Raw genomic sequence first — 22,648 nt, forward strand, 5'->3', positions numbered from 1 at the left:
AATACTTCATATAGCTGGACATGTTTGGCCATGTTCTCTGGGGAAAAAATGTTTTCAAGTTTATAAGTATGTCTAAACTTTGTCTGCAAGACTCGCACTCATTTGTCTCTATCCCAGGACGTTCTCATAAATCAAACTGCTGATTTGCAGATTAACAGGTGCCAGACTAGTTATAGACTTATAGACACCTGAGAGGAACATTATTGAAATGTATACAGTGGATATTGATTAGTCAGTTATAAACAAGTGTTTGTAGATAGCTAAATCTAATGTTTGATAAGAAGGAATCTGTTAAAGGAAGTGTGTTGATTTACAATCAAGAAAATCATTCCATCAGCTCTCTTTTGAGGTAAATACAGAGGCGAATTGCTACAAGAAGTAATAGTAGAGTCTGACGAACGTTTGTGGCTGGCAGCTGTAGCAGAAACTGAGTCCAGTTCTCCACTGAAGCAGTGAAGGTGGGGACGATTGTATATGAGTTATCACAGCGTGCCGACACCAAGAGCCTCTACATTAACAGAAAGGGGATTTGATGTGAATATAAAAAACAATGCATTCAGACGCACTGCAGATGTTTTTCCAGTCTTCCTCTGCTGAATCACTCCCTTCTTTTCATTTTCACAACAAAGTGATTGGTTCTATCCTTCCCTGTAGGATAAGACCTGTTTGCACTGGGGAACAGGTTCATATACAACATGTGAGCCTGTCCTTTCACATTTGGTTAACAGGCAAGAAGGAGCACGGTCAGCTAATCTACAGCAAAACCCATCAGAATGCTGAAGGGCAATTTGTTCCTCCAGCTCCTGTGCTTTCACCCTCTTGTTAAGACTCTGAATGTGGGCCGCAGTAACTATTCATGGCTGGGCAGCAGTGTCTTGCTGAGAGTCAGAGATTTGAATGAGTGTTGGAATTTCTGTCCTTGAAGAATTATTTACTGAGAAAGAAATGTCTTTGGGAAAGTGTCACGGTCAGTGACAGTGGAGCTGAGCTGTGGAGTTGTGCTGCCGATTGTGTGCGTCAACCGCTTTTAAACTTCCATGTCCTTAAGAGATGTCTCTGTGAGTAATAAAGAGGCTGCATGCGGAAGTCTCCTCTTCACAGAATTGTTCACTTTTCACAGTGTCACACAACAACTCCAACTTGCCAATTTTACCTGCTGCAAACACTAAATGACCACTTATAATGCATATTGAACATATTCTTATATTATCACTGCTGCATACTGCTATGTCATGTTTTGACTGAGGTAGCCACGTTCGGCAGGTCATTTTTTGTGAAACTTAAGACATTTGTAAACTGAAGGATGCTGTTGGTGTGTGTGTGTGTGTGTGTGTGTGTGTGTGTGTGTGTGTGTGTGTGTGCGAGCTGAACAGCCCGGCACTGACACTGCTCTGCGCTCAAACAGCCTCGCCGGAGGGAACAGCATCAGTATAATAATGCTCCAACCGAAGCCTATGAATTTTTGCATTCACAATTTCCAACAATTCCAAACATCTAGGTCGCACAGTTGGAAATTTTACATAAATAAATAATAAAAACAGAAAAAAGAAAAATATCAAGACCCATGGCAACCTGTTAAGACCTGTGAAGGCTTTTGGTCTCAGAAGGATACATCTTGAAGTATGTAAGATCCACCCTCCTACCTCACTAATAAAAAAAATCTCCATATTTTCATGCTCTCTGTGCTCTCCTTTGAATATACACTCAAATACACAGATGCACAGCCTCTTTCTGAATATCTATTTCAAGCCTAAAAATAGTAAGGCGTGCACAATGCTGCGCTGCTGAGCTCTGATGCAATCATAGGTTGTGGGAGCATGGTTTGCGATTCTAGGAGGATATTTTACAGGTTACGCTTTTGTCATAGATAATCTTAAATTTGTAGGTGATATATATATATATATATATATATATATATATATATATATATATATATATATATATATATATATTTTTTTTTTTTTTTTTTTTTTTTTTTTTTCACCATGTTGACATGTTTACTTTGCACAGAATAATCACACTCTAAAGACATTAAAGTTCCAGCTAGTGTTAAAAGTAATTTTGTGCTCATTTCGGGCCTGGTAGTGGCTTTGGCAGCCTCTGTACATACACTCAAACATTTTTACATTAACGGGACAGACGGCTAGAGATGTTACATTAGTACGGGTTCATCTTTTAGTAAGAATGGCTGCTCCATCTGGCTAATAGACAGCCAGTGTCATTCACGTGCCAGAATCAAAAATCATTAATAGCAGTAAAAATGGTCTTGGCCAAGATATTTTGGCTGATGATAGTTTCTGGATAAAACTAATGTCTTGAAAGGTTTTAAATACATATAGTGCAATAACACAAAGTAGCCACTGATTAAAATATGTATAAGAAATCATTTAAAAAATGTTCAAAAGGTGTATTTTCAATATCATCTTTCAAAACAAATTTTTTTCATTTTGACAGATGATTTTTTTTTTTTTTTTTTTTAAAAACCTTCTTCTGATGGTGGTAACTCAAACGGCCTTATCCTAAAAGAGACACAGCTCGGCAGTCCCTCCCTGGGATGTTCTGCATGAGATCCAGTTTCATCGTCGAGGTTGATGGTTTTTGCAACTGCAATTGGACATAAAATTAAAGTCCTTGCAATTTTATAGGTTGAATGACCTTCGTTTCTGAAGGTCATGATGGACAGTCACTTCTCTTCAGTTCTTCACATATAAAAGTATGGACTGTTAGTCATGTAGAAAAGGTACAGCTCGTTATTGAAGTGGTAATTGACTCCATGAGATTATACATCATGAAGCTGCGTAACATAATAGGAGTACGATAGAAAACAGTATTTATGGGTAAATAATGGCTACTTCGAAGCATCTAAAATATGTCTGTAAGCAGATATTCGTATCCAAATCAATGGGGAAAAAAAATTTAAATTGGTGCTACAAGTGGTATAATGGTAGAGAGCTGTTTCACTAAATAAAGGTTTGATTGCTTTTAAGCAATCTTTTTTAAAGTCAGTCATCAGAAGGATGCACTCTGGTATTCTTCAGATGTATGAATGTTAAATGGAATCTCAATGAGGACATGAAAACGCATTCCAAAACCTGAGGCTTTTAATGGCTTAACAAAATTAGTGCCTACTTAATATGAAATGCTGAGCAAACGTATTAAGAGTTTTATTCCTCTCAAAGTAATTGTATTCCGATAGTGATTGCCGTTCAAAGTTTATGAGGACTTGATTTTTTTTTTTTTTTTCCTCCTCGGCATCTATCTGAATGTGCTGCAGTGTGTGGGTGGGTTAGCTTGAAGGGCAAATAGCAAGGATCTGCAAAACATCAGGAAGAATGTGTGCTCAATTATAAGATGAGCTGACCAAGGACTTGATTAGAGAACTCGTGATGACAGAAAACTCACAAGTTTTGATCTATGGAAGCAAATGTTATGTATCAAAGCTCAAATGTGGAGGATGCATCTCATATTTGTGCCTTTTTGTTTCTTTTGGAGGAGACTTGCCAAGAACACTGCAAAATGACATTTGTTTAGATGCACACATGTCCTAAATGTACTACTTTAGTTGTCTTGTGGAACGTGTCCCCATGGGAAGACTTCTTTTCTTTCGTATTATATATACAGCTGTGATTCCCCCTATGCAAATGAAACTGGGTGGTATGTACCCTGACTACAAAGCTCTTGAGATGCCACATTTTGAGGCTGCATTTTAACCAGTTTCTATAATATGAACAATAAAAAATAAATGAACCTTTCACTAACTTTTCATAGTTGCTTACGAATACATACTTTTTGGCATTCATGTGCTGCTGTAACCAGACACCAGTCTCACTGTGGTATTAATATCCGTCATGACAGTAAAATCGCTCAGCTGTGGTGGGGATTTGAAAACAGAAAAAATACTCAAGTCAAAAATAAAGAATAGCGCACATACTGCGCGTTGGTGAGTTTGTGTGCTGCCCAGTCGTTTTCGTCATTTGCTCCCAAATGTAACATAACGAAGGATGGAAAGTCCAGAATGCCATATTATTGGGTAGGTAATGGTTATAACCACTAATGGATCACACTTTATCGATTCAAAGATTTAAAAACCAAGGCATCTGTTGCATCTGTTCACGGCTTTTCTTCTGCTGATAACAGGTAGAAATAAGCTATTCATCATGCATGTTTCCTTTCAAAGGTCGTGCTGATTTTTCTTGTAAAGGAAGTTTGAAATCGAGCAACCAGACCAAACATATTATAAATGACTTTATTTATACAAAATTAATCGGCACAGCCATGGATCATTTGCAGACCGCGCTTGGAAAAAAGCTGGTCTTGACATTTTATCAGAAGTGTTTCAGAGTAGAAATGTACTCAAAAATACAAAGTCAGCTAAACATTCCATGATACCTCATTACTTTTACATTCTGACTGTAGTGTTTGCTACGTTATTTTGCTGCTTTTGTACAGTAGATCATAATGTGGATTTCCCAAAGTGCTCCATAAATACAAAAGTTATCATGATTAACTCAACAATGACAAATGCATACAGACACATGACACCATCCTGCAGTCAGGGTCCTGCCAGGTACAGACACACCCCCTGAGCCCCGAGGGTTTTCTCTGCTGCAGCTGTTGCTTTGACTTATCATCATGTGACTTTTGTTTTGACTCTCACACAATTTCTGCTTATCGAATCAATTCCGAATCAGTATGGCAGTCAGAATACACTGAAAAGTTGCATGTTGGGCGACATGTTCTGTTCATCGATTGTGGCTCCACACTGAAACTGATGATTAGTGTGGCTCTGTCCTCGCTATTTTTCATGTTACACTCTCCTCTAACGCTGATGCATCAACCTCCTTTGGACATGTTTCTCAGCATTTCTTTTTTATAACTATTAATCATGTTGTGTGCAATCCCATTATGGAGAAACCAGGCTGATGTGTTCAGTCTTTGAAATGTCAAACACACACACACATACAAAAAGCTATATTATCAGTTGTGCTAATAAGTGTCCACATGAACATTGCTCATTCAATTCTACAGACACTTGACTTTTTGGAAATCTGATTATGCAACGAGAAATGATGCCAGTGTGTTCTTTGCAGAAGAGAGGGATGCTGAGCTACTGAAGTTAAAAGGGGATGCAGATGACTTTTCTGACTTTAAACTTAATATATGTGAGAAAGTGCTTTTGGAACCTTCATGACACCAATAAAGCCTCCTTCTCACTGCTTTTGCACTGAATATAAATATTGTTTTAGGGTTTGAACATACAACCCGAGGTGCAATCTTTTTTGTCTCTTATCTCCAAAGATAATTTAACTAGACGGGTTCATTCTCTTTCTCCGCATGAAAACAGTATCCAGCTCTTTCTGCAGTTGCATGCAGAGGAAGAATTTTTTTTTTTTTTTTTAGCACAAGCTCTTTTAAGTTTTACCTTAATTAAGGAGTTTAACTATCACAGGTATTTGAGGTGGCTAGACAAAAATATTCCAAAATCCAAGCCTTTGTTCATTTCATTGTGAGAATCACACCTCGTCCGTTTAGCCACAATTTATACAATCACTCTCAAGGCTTTGAACATTTCAGTTTTGTCCACCCGAGTATTACCTTGTGGTTTCACAGCAGGTGCAGGAGAAACAGATTTATCACCTTCTATAACACGAGCAGAAAAATTGCACAGGATAGAGATTTAATGCATAAATGGATGGATCGTGTGCCTGAAGACTGTTGGTATTTTTTTCAGCTGCAAGAAACTTTAAATGCACTTTAAGGTGAAAATAAATAAAGGCTCCACAATCCAGGTGACAGAGCCAATTTCGAGGCCCATTCACTCTCACCTTGCAGGGCTCTTTGGGTAGAGACAATGGATTAAAGAGCAAATTTGCTTTTGCTGGGGGGAGGGGGGTCCGTTTTGGCTATTGCAAGATGTTTGCCACCTTGCTCCATGGAATCCTGCTACTTGAAAGAATATGTCCCCTTTTTGCTGTGTGCCATTTTTTTCAATAAGGTCTTTTCCTCACAATAATAGTCAATCACAATTAATATTAATCAAAGCATATTTGTGACGAATGTGGCCCGAAAAAATAAACCCATCCATCATACGAAGGGGGACATGAATGTTTTGATGTCTGCTGATAACCGGGTCAGATGAAGTAGAGCTTGACTTGATCAAAACCAATGCAGTGTATCATTTGGAACTCCATTAGCCGCCACACAATGAGCAAACCCTGCAGCGCAAGTGTACTGCTGTTATTTTGAAAAATAGTCTAGTCTTCCAAATGCATGCTTGATACTATATATTTGTTTCTATTATTATTATTATTATTATCATTGACAATTCTTTAAAGGGTTAAAGTTTGTTTGCAAATTGCTTTAGAATCTGTTTCTTGGGGCAAATGTTTTTGTGTGTTTAGTCAGTGTCAGTGTGTCAGGTTGTGTGACATCCTGTTACTGATGAAGGCTCTTTAGGTGGATATGCATGGAAAGGATTCCAATTATCTTGTGGCCTTCAAAGGGCCAGAGTGCTTTGAGGGACTCAACAGTTCCCTCAAAGAGTGAGGACTTGGTAATGGGAAGAAGGAAAAAATGCTTTATAACAGGAACAAGATGCAATTTGGAGTACCTGAACTGAGAGTGAACTTGCTAGTGGTTACATCACCTGACCATGGGAAGAAGAAGGGAAGACATGCATTTTTCTTGTTGGACAGTTATTCTGCATTGATTGGCGACTTTTGGTCAGTTTTAAAATGGATGGTGTCAACTTTTTAGATGTGAGGGGGCTTTACTGTTTTCTTAGTAAACATTAGGGGTATACCAAAAATTCGATTCATATAAGAATCGCAATTCTCATTTACTGTAATTCAGAATCAATTTAAAATGCCTCAAAGTTGATTTCAATAAATAAATAAAGAAAACAAATCCGCAGGCTGTCTGCCTCCATTTTAAATGTGGGACATCCTGATGTCACCACGGAGCTGGCTCTGGAACATAGGCATGGGCCGTAAGCACCAAAACAAGGAGGAAACTACAATAATGGAAGAGAAAGAGATCCAAAGATTTGGACTCATTTTGTTTTTTTACCGAGAGCCCTATAAAATCAGTTTTATTTTTTCCCAAGTTCCATTTAAAATTTTCCCGTATTTGTTATTTGTCTGTCTTTCTTCCCACCAGTTTTTCTAAGTCTCTCTCTTGTCTTTGCAGGGGTCTGTTCTAGTCTTTGGGGGGAGGGGCAATCTCTGGAGCGGTGGTCCGATGTCTCGTCTAGTCTGGTCTGGTCTGTTCCGGTCTGGTCTAGGAGCTGGGGGGGTCCCTGTTCCTTGCTGTAGCCCAGTCCATTACCTGTCACCAATTATTTCATTATTATTTATTTTTAAATACTGAAATACTATAAATACTAATGTGATATTGCTTTTATGCAACAATTCCATCTAAGCATGGATAATTTTTTAAAACTTAATAAATGTGAAAAAGACACTTTAATGTCTCCATTTGCCATTCTGTCTTGCAAAGCAAACTGGAGTAGATCATGAGGATCCTTTGCACACAGATCAAAGCATAAATCATTATGAATCAAATTGTTTTAAATTGAAAATCGATTTTGATTGAATCGTGAGATTAAAAGATTCCCACCCCTAGTAAACATGAAGTGAGTTTTCCAGCTGGCGCAGCTTTTTAGAGGTAACATGGGCCCCCACTCATTCCTTCATGACCCTGCACTGTGGCAGTGTCAGTACATGTGGGGTCTTACATCTGGGCTAAAATGATTACTCAAGTAATTTGAACAATTTTTGTGTAACTAACTTCAATCGCATTACATGACATACCCTGCTTGTGTTTCACATGGATGGTTGTAACTGAAGCATGTTTCTGAATTCAGTGGCCCATTCCATAAGAAGGAGCAAAACCAAGATATGATAGAGAAGAAGAAAAGATGGAAAATGTCAAAAGTGTGGGGCCAGTTCCAGTTGCCAAAAAAAAAAGAGAACATTGTGCATGGCGGCTACTGCAAAAATAGAACTTGCAAACCATAACAGCACTTAAATGATGCAGCTCTGAAACCAAAAGCACTCAAGTCTAGAGAACGGAGCTGATGCAACACAACGCAACGTATACATGTCAGTCTTTTCTACCATTGTTATTAAATTATTATTTACTTGATTAACGGAAATAATTGATAGAATACTCAGTTACCAAAACAATCCACAGTCACAGCGCTAAAGTAATCATTCTTGATATAAATCTGAATTTCAATGTTTGGAATTAAGACTTTTCTGCAGTTCTTTCTACCTCCATCTTGAACAGGAGAGAAAGCTTGTTCAATCTGCTCGTATGACTGAGCCAATTCAAAGCATGCCAGAAATACTGCTTTGAGCATGGGCCAAACAGATTCATACCCAACATTTTTTCTGAATATATCAGGTGTCACGACCTCTGCGTGCGCTTCAGAAGGGAAGAACAGGCATGGGTTATATATTTTAAAGGGCTAATGTTTGTATCATGCACAAAAAGCCAAATTATATGATTTGGTGTGAACTCGGCTCGCTTTTTTCACCGTATCACTGAGTGAAGTGTGCACACGGATTGAATAATCTTGTGGAACAAAACATAACAATAACTTAGGTTACAAGGTTACATTTTAGTTAGAAGACATCAAGACATCATTTGGTCAAGATTTCTTTGGTTTTCATTCGTCTTTACTCTGGCAGGGCAGAGGTAGGGTTTCCTTTCTGTAAAATCTATTTCAGCTTTTAAGCACAACAGTATGAAGAAGGGGGAGAATATGACCGTACCTCATTATGTTTTTGCTCCCTCTCTGTAGCGATAATCACTGCGGTCCCTGGTCCAAGCTGCTTTTCCCTTATTTTGACATTTTATATCAAATATTTCATTAATCCAGCCTAGCAAGAAGCTGAAAGCACTGTTTGAACATGACGGGCTCAAGGGGATGTGGAGGGATGGACTTTTAATGAGGAGGACAAGGTTTTAACTTGGGAAAATGAACACCAGCAAAGAGTGGGAATTACTTCTCTTGCTTTGAAGTTAATGTGTGAGACTCAATTAAATTGAAAAAAAAAAAAAAAAAAATCTGCACTTTGCTCTGCTTAACAGAAATCCTTAACCTTTTGGAGTAAAGACTATCCATGAGTCACAGAATTCAAAGCTTCGGAATGATCTTTCACATCCCACTTCATGAGGAATATTGTGTTTTTGGCTCCATGTGGGTTGGATGCTTTTGGTTGACAGCAGCATGTAAATGCACCTGGTCAAGGCCCATTACCTCACTACTGAGTAGTAGTACATTCAATAGAGAAACTGACTTTTTGCTTTGGTGAAATAAGTGGTAATTTTTTGTTTGTTTTTAAATCCATATGTGATAAGCACTCTTTTGTAGGGGATTGGGGATTGCATTAGCCATCAATGATGTGTTTTTATGAATGAGGCAGTGTTGCGCATCATAGAAATATATATGGAGCTCGTATTTATGATTGTAGCTTTGCCAAATTTATTCCATTCTAACAGCATTGCAACCAACTTCAACATGCACAAGTAGATAAATATCATGAAATTATCATGCTTGGCTCTATGCGACTTGTGTTTTTTTTTTTTTTTTTTTGGTTTGTTTGTTTTACTCATTTTCTATCTTCACTTTAGTCTTTTTCCATTTTCTGATTTTACTAGAACTTCCATTAGAGAGGACACCTTATCAAATCTTTTAGCAGATTTTGTCCTGCTCTTGTCTAATTCTTCCCCCCATTTACCTCCCTAATGAATTCTGAATTGAAATTGGTTTAGCGCTTTTGTGGCCAAACAAACAAACGGTCATGGCTGAAAACATGACCTCCTTGGTGGCGTTAAAGAGGGAATCTGCGGCCAGTGCAGTCTTTGTGCTCACAGGCTGTCAACCCGCCAGCACTCTGCTGAAACCACAAGTGATTGAACAAAGACTTTAGCATCGACATGCGAGGGCCACACACGCCTTTTGACTTTGGACGTACAGTCTACTGCAGATAGAGTCATTAATAATTGAATGCCAGTGAAAACTTTATGGATTGCAGAAGGCGTTGTGAAAGCAGTAGAGGAACAATCAACTCACCTCATTGTACGCTTTATTTTTTTCTTTATTTGCCAGATCACTGGGTCTCAGAGAGATAACCCACTATTTTCCCTCTCTCCTGAGAGATGGCATTTATCCCCAAAAACATAAATGGTGAAGTTATAGCCTTCATGGAAGCAACCTACGAAAGTGACATAAAAAAAAAAAAAGTGCCACTTTACACTCTTAAGGCTGATGTTAAAACAGCTTCCTTACTGTTAGTCTTTATTAATAGATGTGTCTATGTGGGGAAAAGGGCCAGAGTTTTTAATGGCACTCAGCAAGATTGTGCAGTAGCCAAGCACACCTTATGATATTAGCAAATTAGCTGTAAATGTGGAATTGTACTGATGTCAGGTTTTAATTGAAACCAGCTATTTCTCACTTTCACACTTTCACTTTCATAGATCAAGGCAGACAGTTTTTGTTTTTCCTGCCCTCCCCATTTAACATGGAAGAATTTATGGTGAAAAATCTTGTATAAATTATTTGTATACAAACACCCTTCATTCACTACGCCCCTATACTCTTAAATTTGTTTCCATTTTGCAGCTTTTATGTCTCACCTTATTGTTTATTATGATGGGTTATCCAGCAAAATTGGACATGTCACCTACGTTATAGATCTTTTTTGGTTTCTGACCTTAAGTTCATACAATTGAACTCAGTCTAGTGCTGGAGAAATAGCTGTGGTCTATTTATGTTTATGGTTTTCATGCAATCGATTTTCATCTGCAGAAACCAGAGGAAAATCTCGGCCACATTTGGAAAGGCCACTGATGCCTCAGAGAGAAATCGATGTGCAGCATTTCTTTTTTAACATGGAGGCATTTTTGTGGAAAATGCCTGTATGTTAAATGTTACACTATGGACTCCAATATTGTTGCGTACTGGCTTTATTCCAGAGTTTACCACACCAGGGCACAGCACCATGTGACGCCTTTCAGCTCTCTGTTTGTTTTTTGTTTTTTTTGGCAGGTCATACTGAGGTCTTGTTTTGCCATGGACATTCAGGGTGTAGTTGGAAACTGTGGATGCCAGCGTACAGACCCCACAGTGCTGCTGGCTTTGTAATTGCAGTATCAAGCTTTTTCAGCACAGTTGCAGTCTGTCATCCCCTGCTGTGTAAGGTCAATGATAATTACTGCTAACATAATCACTGTCCAGTAAATGATCATCTTGGTCATCAGGTTATTGAAAATTTCTTATTATGCATTTCAAATGGGCTCATGTGCAATTCAAATGACCATTCATCTCTTTGTGGAAGGGATATTCATTCCACTCCAATAATTAAATGATACCCAATGTAAGACCATGCTTAGTGATTATTGCAGCTGTCATTTTGATATCTTCACTAGGGGATCTAGTTTGAATTAAAAATACAATTGAAGTGCTACATCTTGCTTTTTTTTTTTTTCTCATGTCAATTTTAATTTGAAAATCACTCTTCTTTTGCGTCAGTGGTTCTTTTACTTCCTGCCCTCGCATATTCTGCCCCGGTTTGATTACCTACCCTGCCTCAATTAGTTTTACCTGTACTCAATTATGCTGTGTTCGTCTCGCTGATTGTCAGGTCATTTGTTCACTAGCAATAATAGCTCGGGTTTGCTAATTTTTGCTTGCCTGTCTTCTTGTATTTTGACTTTTCTTTTTCAAGCTCAGCCTCATGCCGACTTGCTTTTCCTTCATGAAAGTGCTTCACTACATCAGCCTCTGTCTGTTTGTGGGTCAACTGCAGCAGCCTGTGGCAATGAGCAACAATAACATGATCGACAAAGATGATGATTGCTCCTGTTTTCCTCAGTTAAAAAAAGGTGAAATATTTATACATTTATGTACATAAATATATGTATGTACATCAGCACAGGCACTTTTAACTTAATGCCAATGTCAGCATGCTCATAAAGGCTGTTAATGTTGCAGGTATTTGGCAAAAAAGAAAAAGTTTTGGGGTTAAAGAAAAAAAAAGATTGAAATGCTGCAGAAAAACTGAGTCACCATGTTTTGACAATTTTCCTGGCAATACATCTAATAGTTTGTTGATTCAAAAACCACAAACCACTAAGAAGTCAGGGGATCACAAAAGTCATTACAACTTTTTTTTCTCTGGGAATCGATAATACAAATTTCATGGTAATCCGTTGGACTGGACTGAAGTCTTGTAATAACTTTGAAATCTCTGGAGCAGGTGTAACTGAAAAGAAGAGGTTCATTGGGCTGGATGGTGTAATAAAGCTAACCAGAGCAAAAACAAAGCAACAAAAGGTCTATACTTGTAATGACAGAGTATACGAATACTGGGATGAGAAGAGGGGCACCAGGGAGTCCCTGGTATCCCTGTCCTCTGCGTAAATCAGAGCAAATGAGGTACACCAGAAGAGAAAGGACAGAAATGTTATATTAAACTCAAATGACCAACAGAGGGACTACGTAACTCTCATTAATCTTTCAAAGCACTCTCGATTTACAACTTAGCCTCACTTTTCTCTCTCTTTAGTCTCTGCACATGTGCTGCAAAGCTAATCTTTGTGCTGGATGCAGGGGAGCCAAAGAGCAAGAGGTCAACTAAAAGAACTAAGCAAAAAATCTATGAATATCAATGACGTCTCTTGTGCCTCTTTTTTTTTTTTTTTTTCCTACTAGCCTTCAGATTACCACGCCTGTTATCGAGAAGCTCATGTTAACTTTTTGGTTGTTTTGGTTGAGTGATGCAGAGTTATTTGGATAAAGATGTTTCTGCTTACAGTGCTGCAAGAAGAGGGGAAGTTCACGCTCAGAGTTTGAAGATGATTCAGAGTTGTTGCAGGATTTTCAATAGATCCACAACTTTGAAGTTGTTGCCTCTTTGACTCTTTGTAGACACTCACTCAATAGTTTGATAAGCCAAAATGAAGTGTCAGGATTTATCAAACACAGAGTTACATAGGGAAACAGGGTTAAAAGTGTGTCTTTGTGCCTATAAAACAAAGTTTAGCTCAGGTTTATCAAGGTGTATTACAAGATAATGTGCAGATGGCTGACTTTAAACATTGAATTTAATGCAATACGGAATTTATGTGAAACACAGAAAATCCACTGGTGTAGTGGCCTATTTAGAGCCCACACTGAAATCCTGTAGAGATGCTGCGGAATGGCCTGAAGTGAAATGTTCACATCAGCCATCATACAGTGAGAATGTGTCTGAGATGAAGCAGTTCTATAAGAAGAAAATCCAAAATATCCCGGTGAGCAAGTCCGAAACATCAGCAAGAAGCTCTTACCTGTGGCTGCTTCTTCCAAAGGAGGTTTGACCAAATCTAATCAAATTTATTCCTATACGCCAACTCATAACAGAGTTAGATCAAGGCACTCTACATGGACGGCAGGATTAGACCGAGCTTTTTCTGGACTTATTTAAGAGATCCAACAAATCCCTCCATGAGCAAGCGCTTGGTGACAGTGGCAAGGCCAAATGTCCTTGTTAAATCCGCTTGACTGCTTGTTGAAACCAAGGGTTCACTTTTTTTAACCAGCTCTGTGAATGTTTAATAGCTGCGCACAATCAAACCAGAAGATATATATATATTTTTTTAAATGAGCTCAAGCACATTGTGTTTGTTTCCACCTGTGCCTTGGATGAAGGGCAATCAGTGCAGAAAATCCAGTAGTTATCTCCACCAAAGAAGTTCCATTTTCATTCATTTCCACTAGATTGTCTATGTGGTTGTCAGTGGGATTGCTTTGGTAAATATCTGGTGAAAAGGGCAGATCCAGGATTTCTTTTCTTTGTGGGGTTGGAGCAAGAAACAAACAAAAAAAAAAAAAAAATTGGATTTGGTGGAAGAAAATAGTTTTGGTATAGCTTTTACTGAGGCTCACAGACTCAGACTGCCACCATATATCTGTCTCTTTCCATCTCTTACTGTCTCTCATTTGCTGAGTCTGTCCACACTTCTTCTCTAAAGTGGCAGTTTGAGTGTGGCTGTTTTCTCACTAGAGAGTCTCTCAATGGCTTTTATTGTCCATTAAAGCACATGAGCCATGACACGTGTTAATAACAAGGAATATCTCAGCTTAATGGAAACCACCACTGGTCCAGCCTTGTCAGACTGTGAGTGTCACATGCAGAATGAATTCATAAGGTGGAGCTGCTTTTAGCACCTTTGTGCTAATGGTGCTGATGAATGATCCCATAAGGTCAGTCTTCACACTACATGCACAGTGTTTGCAGTGATGCACAGTTGTGAGGATTATTTGAGGAAATACCCGCACCAAGCACACTTTATTTACTGGCATTTTGCTGGAAGATTCATTTTACAGCTGTACAAAAAGAGGTGGTCATATTTTGGAATGGACTTTGAAATTGTTACTGATATTTTACATGAATTGTTTGTTTGGTCACAGAAGCAGTACCGACTCTGGTATGCGTGGTTGGTAAAAAGGATGAAAACAAATGGGCTTAGGGTTGGGGGGTGTTTCACACATGCAGGGTTTCGTGTTATAATGCATTGACAAGAACGGATTTATTTATCAACGGCTTCCAAGACTTTGACAATAATGTTGGAATCCAAAATATTATTGCTGTTGATGATTCCTTTTTCTTCTTTGTCTTGGCAATGCTTGCTTCGGTATGCAGCATCTGTTTGTGTAATAAAGGTTGCTGTCATTGGTGAGAAGAACAGATGCACATTCATGTAGTGCTATTTTACTATCTTAAGTTAGATGCCATAAATCCTTAACCGTTTTACAAGCCAATATGTCGTAGCACAGTCTCTTAAAGTGCTTTTAAAACCTTGACCTCCACAGGTCCTCTTTCACACCGAACAGCATCTCACAGACAGACAACCCTGACAGACCCCCACGAGCCAGATGATGCTGAGTTTTGAGTTAAAGGTATTTGCTGCGCCGGAGGATGGACGCAGTTTGTCCATCATTCTTAGCTTAAGATCCAGACTTGACACGCAGCTAGTGAAAATATAGTTGCTTGTGTTACTGTCTTTCTTTTGGTTTTGGCAATGAAAAGATATGCTCAGGTGTGTATGTTTGCAGTCAGTTCGATACCAGATTGCTGTATTTTGTTTTTTAAACTATAAACAATGACTTAACAAAATGTTTGATTCATTGACTTACCCACTACAGTTGGAAATTCATTATTTCACAGCTTTAGTTTTTAAATTTTCGAAGGCACCCCACCATCCTTCAGCCTGTTCACACTTTTCATTTAAGCTTGTGACTTTGAGTGTGCGGTTGCCTTATGCAGGTGTCTTCAACACGCCCTCAAATGAAAATCAAGTGTTTAACGTAAATAAAGTAACGTAAAATGCATCAATGACGAGACAAAATGCCAACGATTAGAGCAAAACGTTCCTGTTGGGTCCTGCATTCGAGTGTTTGAATTGTAATTAGATGCAGATGTGCTATTTTTTCTTAATGCGACGTTGATTAACTAATGCCCTGGCATTGTCATAACTGCCAGACTATGAGACAGGTAATTAAGTGTGTGGTGGAGCAGTTGGGGATGATGTTCATACACCTCATAATTCATTATCTCCACAAAGCTGATATTTTCCCTGAAGTCATGTCCTCTCTGCACTTAAGCATGACAGTTTCTTACCCTCAAAAGTGAAGTTCAGCTTCTACACATACACAATGTATCGGAGGTGTCAGGAGGTGGCCTGGTGAGTTAGTTGAGTTTTTTTTTTTTTTGCCTTCTAACATGACAGTGATTTTTAAACTTATCATTGCAACAGTATTTCTCTTTGGGTTCCAGTTGACTAATTTGATTGTGGCTTGACATTTCAGGAGATAGGCATATGATATATACCTATACTAAGCTCATATCTGTGTGATAGATACAAAGCTACAGATTAGAGCACTCCTTAGCTGACCTTAGCGTGAAGACTGGAACCTGGAAGAAATAGCAAGTTTCATTATTTCTTGGCTGGGTGCAGTGAAATCTTGAAGTCTTGTCTTTATAGTGAGTTTTGGCAACCAGTGGAGACATAACATAAATTTGCATGCTGTTTCCACTGCTTTCCCAGAGACCTGTCTTCTGGCTCTAACGTCATATTGAATTTACAGATTTAGTATTGATCCTCTATACTTGCACTAATACACGTCCTGTAATGGAAATGGAGATAATATAACCAAGTAGTTTAGGTGCATAACTTATCCAGATATGAAAAAACAGAGAATGAAAGTTGTTTGTTTTTTTTTTGGGTTTGTTTGTTTGTTTTGTTGTTTGTGAAATTTATTTTTGCATTGCAGACCTACAGTATTGGCCCTTGACACAGGTTAGACATGTGTCAGAGGTGGTTACAGTGGTGGATAAACTCAGCTCAGTTCAACTCAAACTTTATTTCAACAGCACTTTAAAAACAACTGAAGCTGACCAAAGTGCTGAACAGGTTGGTAGAACAGTAAAGAGCTTGAAATAAAGTAAAAATAAGTCAGATGTAAGGGAAAAGTAATAAAATAGCGAACTTAAAATGCCATAAAATACGTACATAAAACAAAGTGTAGTGGATTAAATACAAATATTAAATGAAATGACAAATACAGAAAGTGCCAGCTCCATTAAAAGCCATAGAAAAGAGGTGCGTTTTTAAAGAGGATTCAATAACCTCTAAGGAGTCAGTTGATCTGATGTGCCAGGGCAGACTGTTCCACCCCAAAGGCTTGGTCATCTTTGGTCTTTGGTCAAGATTTGGGTACGGTCCGAAGCAGCTGATTTGGTGATCGTAATGTTGTTCCTGTAGCATGAATGTGTAGCAGCTCAGTCAGCCCATTAAGAGCTTTAAAAACAAACAATAAAATCTTAAAATCAATCCTAAATGAGACCGGGAGCTGGCGGACTGAGGCTAAGGCTGGGGATGTGATCATGCTTGCGTGTCTCAGTGAGGAGGCGGGCCGCTGCATTCTGCACTAGCTGCAAACAATGTAACAAAGTGTAATCCAGGCCGGCATCAAGTGAGTTGCAGTAATCCAGCCGTGTGTTAATAAAAGAATGAAATACAGTCTCCAGGTCTCTGAGGGATGGATAGCTTTTAACTTTAGATAAAATCCTTCGGTAGAAGAAGCTGGATTTCACAATCTGCTCGTCAAACTTAAATCTGGTGTCAAAGGTCACACCACGGTTTTTTACCAATGGCTGGATGTTGAGTGTTAGTGGACCAAGAAGATCTGCCATACTATCCAGTCATCACACCCAAACATTATGATCTTGGGAGGAACTATCCTGAAGGCAGAGAAAAGCATCATATGGCCTCGATGGGAGTACTTGGGTACGATGGGAGATTTTTCAATTCTGCCATTTTCTGTGCAGAATGGCCAAACACAAAACCCCAAATTAGATTTCTATGTCCATGTTATTTGGCAAAATGTTGACTTTTACAGGAAATTGAGCATTTGTTCTAATTTGACACATGGCCTCTACTTTCTAAAGACATTATACCGGCGCAAGAAGCTGCAGTGTAACCACATAAACTTTCTCTTTGTCCTCTTTGAATCTTTTCTGTTTGGACAGACATACTAAGTATCACACTCGACAGTTTAGCTGATGTGGAAGCAACCACTTGCATTCAAATTGCGTCCATCTCCTCCCTTCTTATTTTTTCTCATACTTTCCCATCCCACCTCCTCTTTTCTCTTCCTGCACTGCTTCCCTTCTGCCTTTTCCTTTTTTCATGTTTCCTTTCTCACCCCGTGCCTGTCATATCACCTTCTCTCCCTCTCTCTTCCACTTTCTTTTCTCTTGTTTCCTTTGAAGTGCTAAACAATGGGAGGGCTACACTCCCTGTTAAGCTCATAGGGAAATCCAGGCTGAAACTGCATGACACAGTGCAGCGTGCCAGAATCTTGTCCTCGGGACCACAGGGAGGGATGGGAAGCATAAAAAAAGTACCATATAGTCAGCAAGGGGTGACAGTGACGATGGCTGCACATAGCCTTGATCCACCAAGCCGCCACCAGACTGCATCAGCACAGCATGGCTAATGAATGTTCTCATTTCCTGAGAACATGCCTATCTGCCTGTGTCACTCTGATTGTTGAACCCTGACAACTGTCCTTTTTTTTTTTTTTTCGACAGGATGTGTTCGAGAATATCAGGGCAGAATTATGGAGAGCCGAAGATTTCTATGTCAAGATCCTACTGTAATGATTGAGCATTTCATTAGTCCGGCATGTCAGCATAGAGGAGAAAAGACAATAACCCGTCCTTCCATTTTCTTTGTCCTCCCCTCGCCTGTCGTTTCTCCTAGCATGCAGCCACAGACACATCCATGCAATGATGAATGCTATTCATTACTAAAGGATGGAACAGGAAATTAAGTAAAATGAGTACTTTGTGAAGCAATCCGTGACAGGGGCATCGTCTGCTGGGGCATCTGAAATGTGTTTATCCACTCATATGTTGTTTTACGCTATAGCTCACGCTTACTCGCTGTATGCTGAATGCATCTCATTCTGAAATCTGATGTAGCCTTTCACCTCTCCAATTTTCTCTTTTTTTTATATCTATGTCCCTTTCTCTCATATTCATTGATGCTAATGTCAATCCGACATGATGTTCTTTTATGTGGCCCCCTTGATTCATTTCTTTAGTCAATCAGTCGCTGAACAAGCCCGACAATTCGCCACCTTTTAATCTCAGTGCAAGCAAATGGCCTTCTCCTCTTCAAAGTGAAATAACTGAGCCCGCATGGGGATGTGTATTGACAACTTGACAGTTCACATTTATTTCCTTGAATCAAGATGTTTTTGACTTCATATCTGTGTCAAGAAAGCACATGCATGGTGCTTGCCCTTTTTCCGTGCCTATAAATACCTGCAGTGGCGCTTTCAGCTGTTTGAGTGGGAAAAGGATTGCATCATTCTCAGTGGGGCTCTGCAGTTTCATCTAATGGCTGTTTAATTTGTTTGATTGCTCTGATGAGGTAAACAAGTCTTACGGTCTCTCCATGCTGAGAGACGTGCTTAAATTCTTAAACTCTCTGCAGGTCCATTTATATATAGTACTCCATTTGAGCTGAGGGTTGGAGAGGCGGGTGTGTGGGGGCAATGATAACTGAACTAATACACCAGAGAGTTGGTCAGATTAGAGTTAGATTTTTCGACCTCAACTTTTCTATATCTTGCTGTTCCTCAAGGAGGCTGTCCTGGGGGATGCTAGAGGCGGGCAATCTGGCCAAAAGCTCATATGACAATCTTTTTAGGCAGAATCATGAGCCACATCTGAATCATGTGTTCCCCAGCAGAAGAAGTTGAATCTTGCAATCACACAACAAGCGGTGCACATGGTTGCCTGAATGCAAAGCCTGTCGTTTCAACTCAAAGTCCCAGCGCGCAAATCTCAGCATCTGTTTTCTACTCTTTTGTCCTCACCATGTTGTTTCACAACCTTCTTTTGCGGACTTTGCGGATTAAAATTCAGACTTTTGCTGAAAGTAATGTCCTTATTCACAATGACTCTGTTACATTATGTTATGATTCATCGAAAGTAATGATCAACATGTTAAGAAATGAATTTGGTAGTATTTGTTACTGACAATAGTTAGTTTAGAAATTTAAACTTGTCTTTGATGATCAGGAATCCTTTGATGATGATTTATTTGGCACATCAGAATAAATGCTTCTGTTCACTGATCTCCTGTGGTTAATGCTCGTCCTGCCCCACCCCTGACCTTGTCAACTGCGCTTGGCCCAACAAAACATCTCAGCAGTGTGGAATGTCACAATGTGTGCATCCGATGCCAAAATGAAAATGTTTATTTGGGCTTTTTAAACCTCCTTATAAAAACTTATATTCATACTCCAATCAAGTTTATCCTTACCCTGATGATTGAGGGGACACACACCCACACGAACGCACACTAGCCACCATGCAAAATGGCAGTCACTTCCATTCCCGGGGTTGGTGTGCTCCTACCGTGCTTTAGTACGAGCAGCTAGGTTGGTTGTATTACTTTGGCCAGTTATTCTGGGGCTGAAGCTCATTCTCAGGAAAACGCTGTTGCTGTGGCATTTCTTGTTTACCAGCACCATGCTGGGCAGGTGATGTGTTTTTTTACAATGTCTTATGAGAGATCTTTCAGCAGGAATAGGGGAGGAAATCAGCAGGTTCGCCGGAATGCTGCTTGCAAGTTAATGCAGATTGAGCAGACAGGAAAAAAATAGCTATTACAGTAACATTGTGTAAATCGGTTGTCTCTTCTGTAGAATATCTGCTCTTTCAAGTAAAAGCCAGTTAATAAAAAAATGAAGGTTTTATAGGCTGCTTGCTGCTGAAGGTCCCAGTATGCTAACCAAAGTGGACCGACCAACTGGTGCACTAGCTGCTATAACAAAACACAAGAAAGATTGGAGTCAGCCATGGACTGGCCAATCATGCATCTTCAAAAACGGGCATGGTTCACAGGACTTGTTGGTCCAGAAATAAGTGGCTTCTGGTAACTGACGCCGAAATCAATGTATTTCAGTATGTTTTTCTGATGCTTTAATCAGAACTTCGTGGCATTTGAAGATGTATTGGTTTTCTAATCACGAAGCCAGTTGGATAACTTTGTTTCCAGCTTTTGTTCTGCAGGCTGAATAGCAGTATGCTATAACTGGATAACTGGAAATTATTAACCTTATGTTGTTTTTCATAGTTTAAGGTTACCATCAAGGCTGTGTTTCTCACAGTCATAGACAGATTGGTTTTACAGATCCAGACTACAGACATTATAAATGGCAGGAAAAATAAGAGATTTGGGTCTTCTGGTGAGCTGATAATTTTCATGATAGGCCTTTTCTAATAAACCCATAAAAGCATGCATGCATGCATTTACCAGTGTGTTACAATGATGATGAAGGTTCGTGGATCAGTTATTTGAAACTGACAGGATTATATTCTGACAACGTAGACGGTATGGTATTCTCAAAATGCATTGTGTCTAGATGTTTTTCCCTTTGTTGTCATTGTTGTTGCTTTGTTCGCTTCTTATTTTTGCTGCCAGAAAATCACATTCGAATCACAAAAACAGCTAATCAACTGATTGGTTCCCATTATCCAAGCCCAGCCAATAAGCAACAGGTGTCAGAAATACATCACCCAGGATCGACCAGGCTGCTCTTGGTCCTTGCGTGGGGGTTTCTAACCCAGTTATTGTATGCCTCGCTGAACAGTGTAATGGAGACTCACAGGATGTGAGGGAGAATGGGGGGGTTGAAGATTATCTGAGAATGAAATTGTAGATTGAGGTCACTCGATAAAAAGTGAATAAGTATGCTTGATGCAGTTGACTGTCACAAGGTACGGGGCTGACCCATTATACCTTTGAATGCGTTTTGCATGTAGAGGTTTTCCACTATCTAATGCTTTTTTCTTCTTCCTTTATAGGTCTTTCTGAATTTGGCTAAAGGGCGACATGTGGAGTGGTCACAGGAACTCAGATCAGGTATCTCTCTCTTTTTTTTTTTTTTTTTTTTTAGACTTTAATCATTCATTTTCATTTCCATTTTGTTTCCTGTTTTGTTCCCTTTCTTTTGTGTCACTTGGATGTTCTACTCAGCTAGTGAGTTACCACTGTGATTTTTGCTGTGCTGTATTAGAGTAGGACATCGCAGAGACTTAGTAAATCCGACAGCATGGACCATTTCGGTTTTTAAAGCATTGCTTTGCCATGTTTTATTGATATCCCTAAGATGATTCGCCTTGACATTTGCTGATGCTCCCTGTCTAAAGCAAACCTCTTGCTATTATAAAACTGCGTGTCCAAGGTCCATCAGGTAAATATTTCATTGGTTGCGTCATCAACATTGACTATCTGCAGGTAGTCAGTGTCCAAGGCTCAGGTTGCATTGTGTGAGCGTTACTGTTATTAGGGTTAGCACGGTCTAATGTTACCTCAAATGCTGGGGCAGAATACACACTCATAAAAAAATCACAGCAAAATATTTGAGCCATTCCGCTGCCACCGAAAACCCTGTGAACAAAACGCATCCTATGCTACAGTGCAACAGGAGCGAAAATCTGTTGATTTTGGCATCTTCTGCGTAGCAACAGCAAATATGAAAAACTCAAAACCATTTCTGTTAAAATAGAGATGGAAGTAATTATTGTTGGGAAAATGAAAATAGGCGTTCACCCCAAGTAATAAAGTGTTCTACTGTAAGTGATGCAGCTTTTAAAATTTTCTATTCATGTCCATAGTTTGACTCTGTATCGCTCTTGCCTGCTCGTGCTCTCTGTCTCTCTCACACACACACACACGCACACACGCACACACACACACACACACACGCTTTCTCTTATTTTGTTCACCCTCTCTCGGTTTCTGCAATTTCTTTGTTGTTGTTGTAAATAGGCAGCTTTCGGTCCACCTTTTCTGACGGTAAAATTCTTAACTAACGTAACTTAAATACAAATAAACACACCTACACATACACATACACACACACATGAACAAATATTTGCAATCCACATGCTGAGGGACAGGTTCAGAGTCTGTGTGTGAATGGATGAATAAGGAACAAGGGAGAAGAGCGATGGGATAGATAAAGAGGCAGCGGTGCAGGAAGTGGGGCATGTACCACAGCAGAGAAGAT

The 22,648-nt window shown here is 39.3% G+C and overlaps 1 protein-coding gene across 3 annotated transcripts in view; it reads left to right on the top strand.

Annotated features, from left to right (window-relative positions):
* The window catches only part of pcdh15a (protocadherin-related 15a), a 177,496-nt gene that overhangs the window by 3,538 nt on the left and 151,310 nt on the right, over nt 1-22,648 (top strand). For all 3 annotated transcript variants that reach the window (XM_029520624.1, XM_029520625.1, XM_029520626.1), the window contains exon 2: nt 21,441-21,498. The gene's annotated coding sequence lies outside the window, so the exon portion shown is untranslated. The remainder of the gene's footprint in view (nt 1-21,440; nt 21,499-22,648) is intronic.

The sequence above is a fragment of the Echeneis naucrates genome, chromosome 15 (assembly GCF_900963305.1).
Source record: "Echeneis naucrates chromosome 15, fEcheNa1.1, whole genome shotgun sequence".
Lineage (NCBI taxonomy): Eukaryota > Metazoa > Chordata > Actinopteri > Carangiformes > Echeneidae > Echeneis > Echeneis naucrates.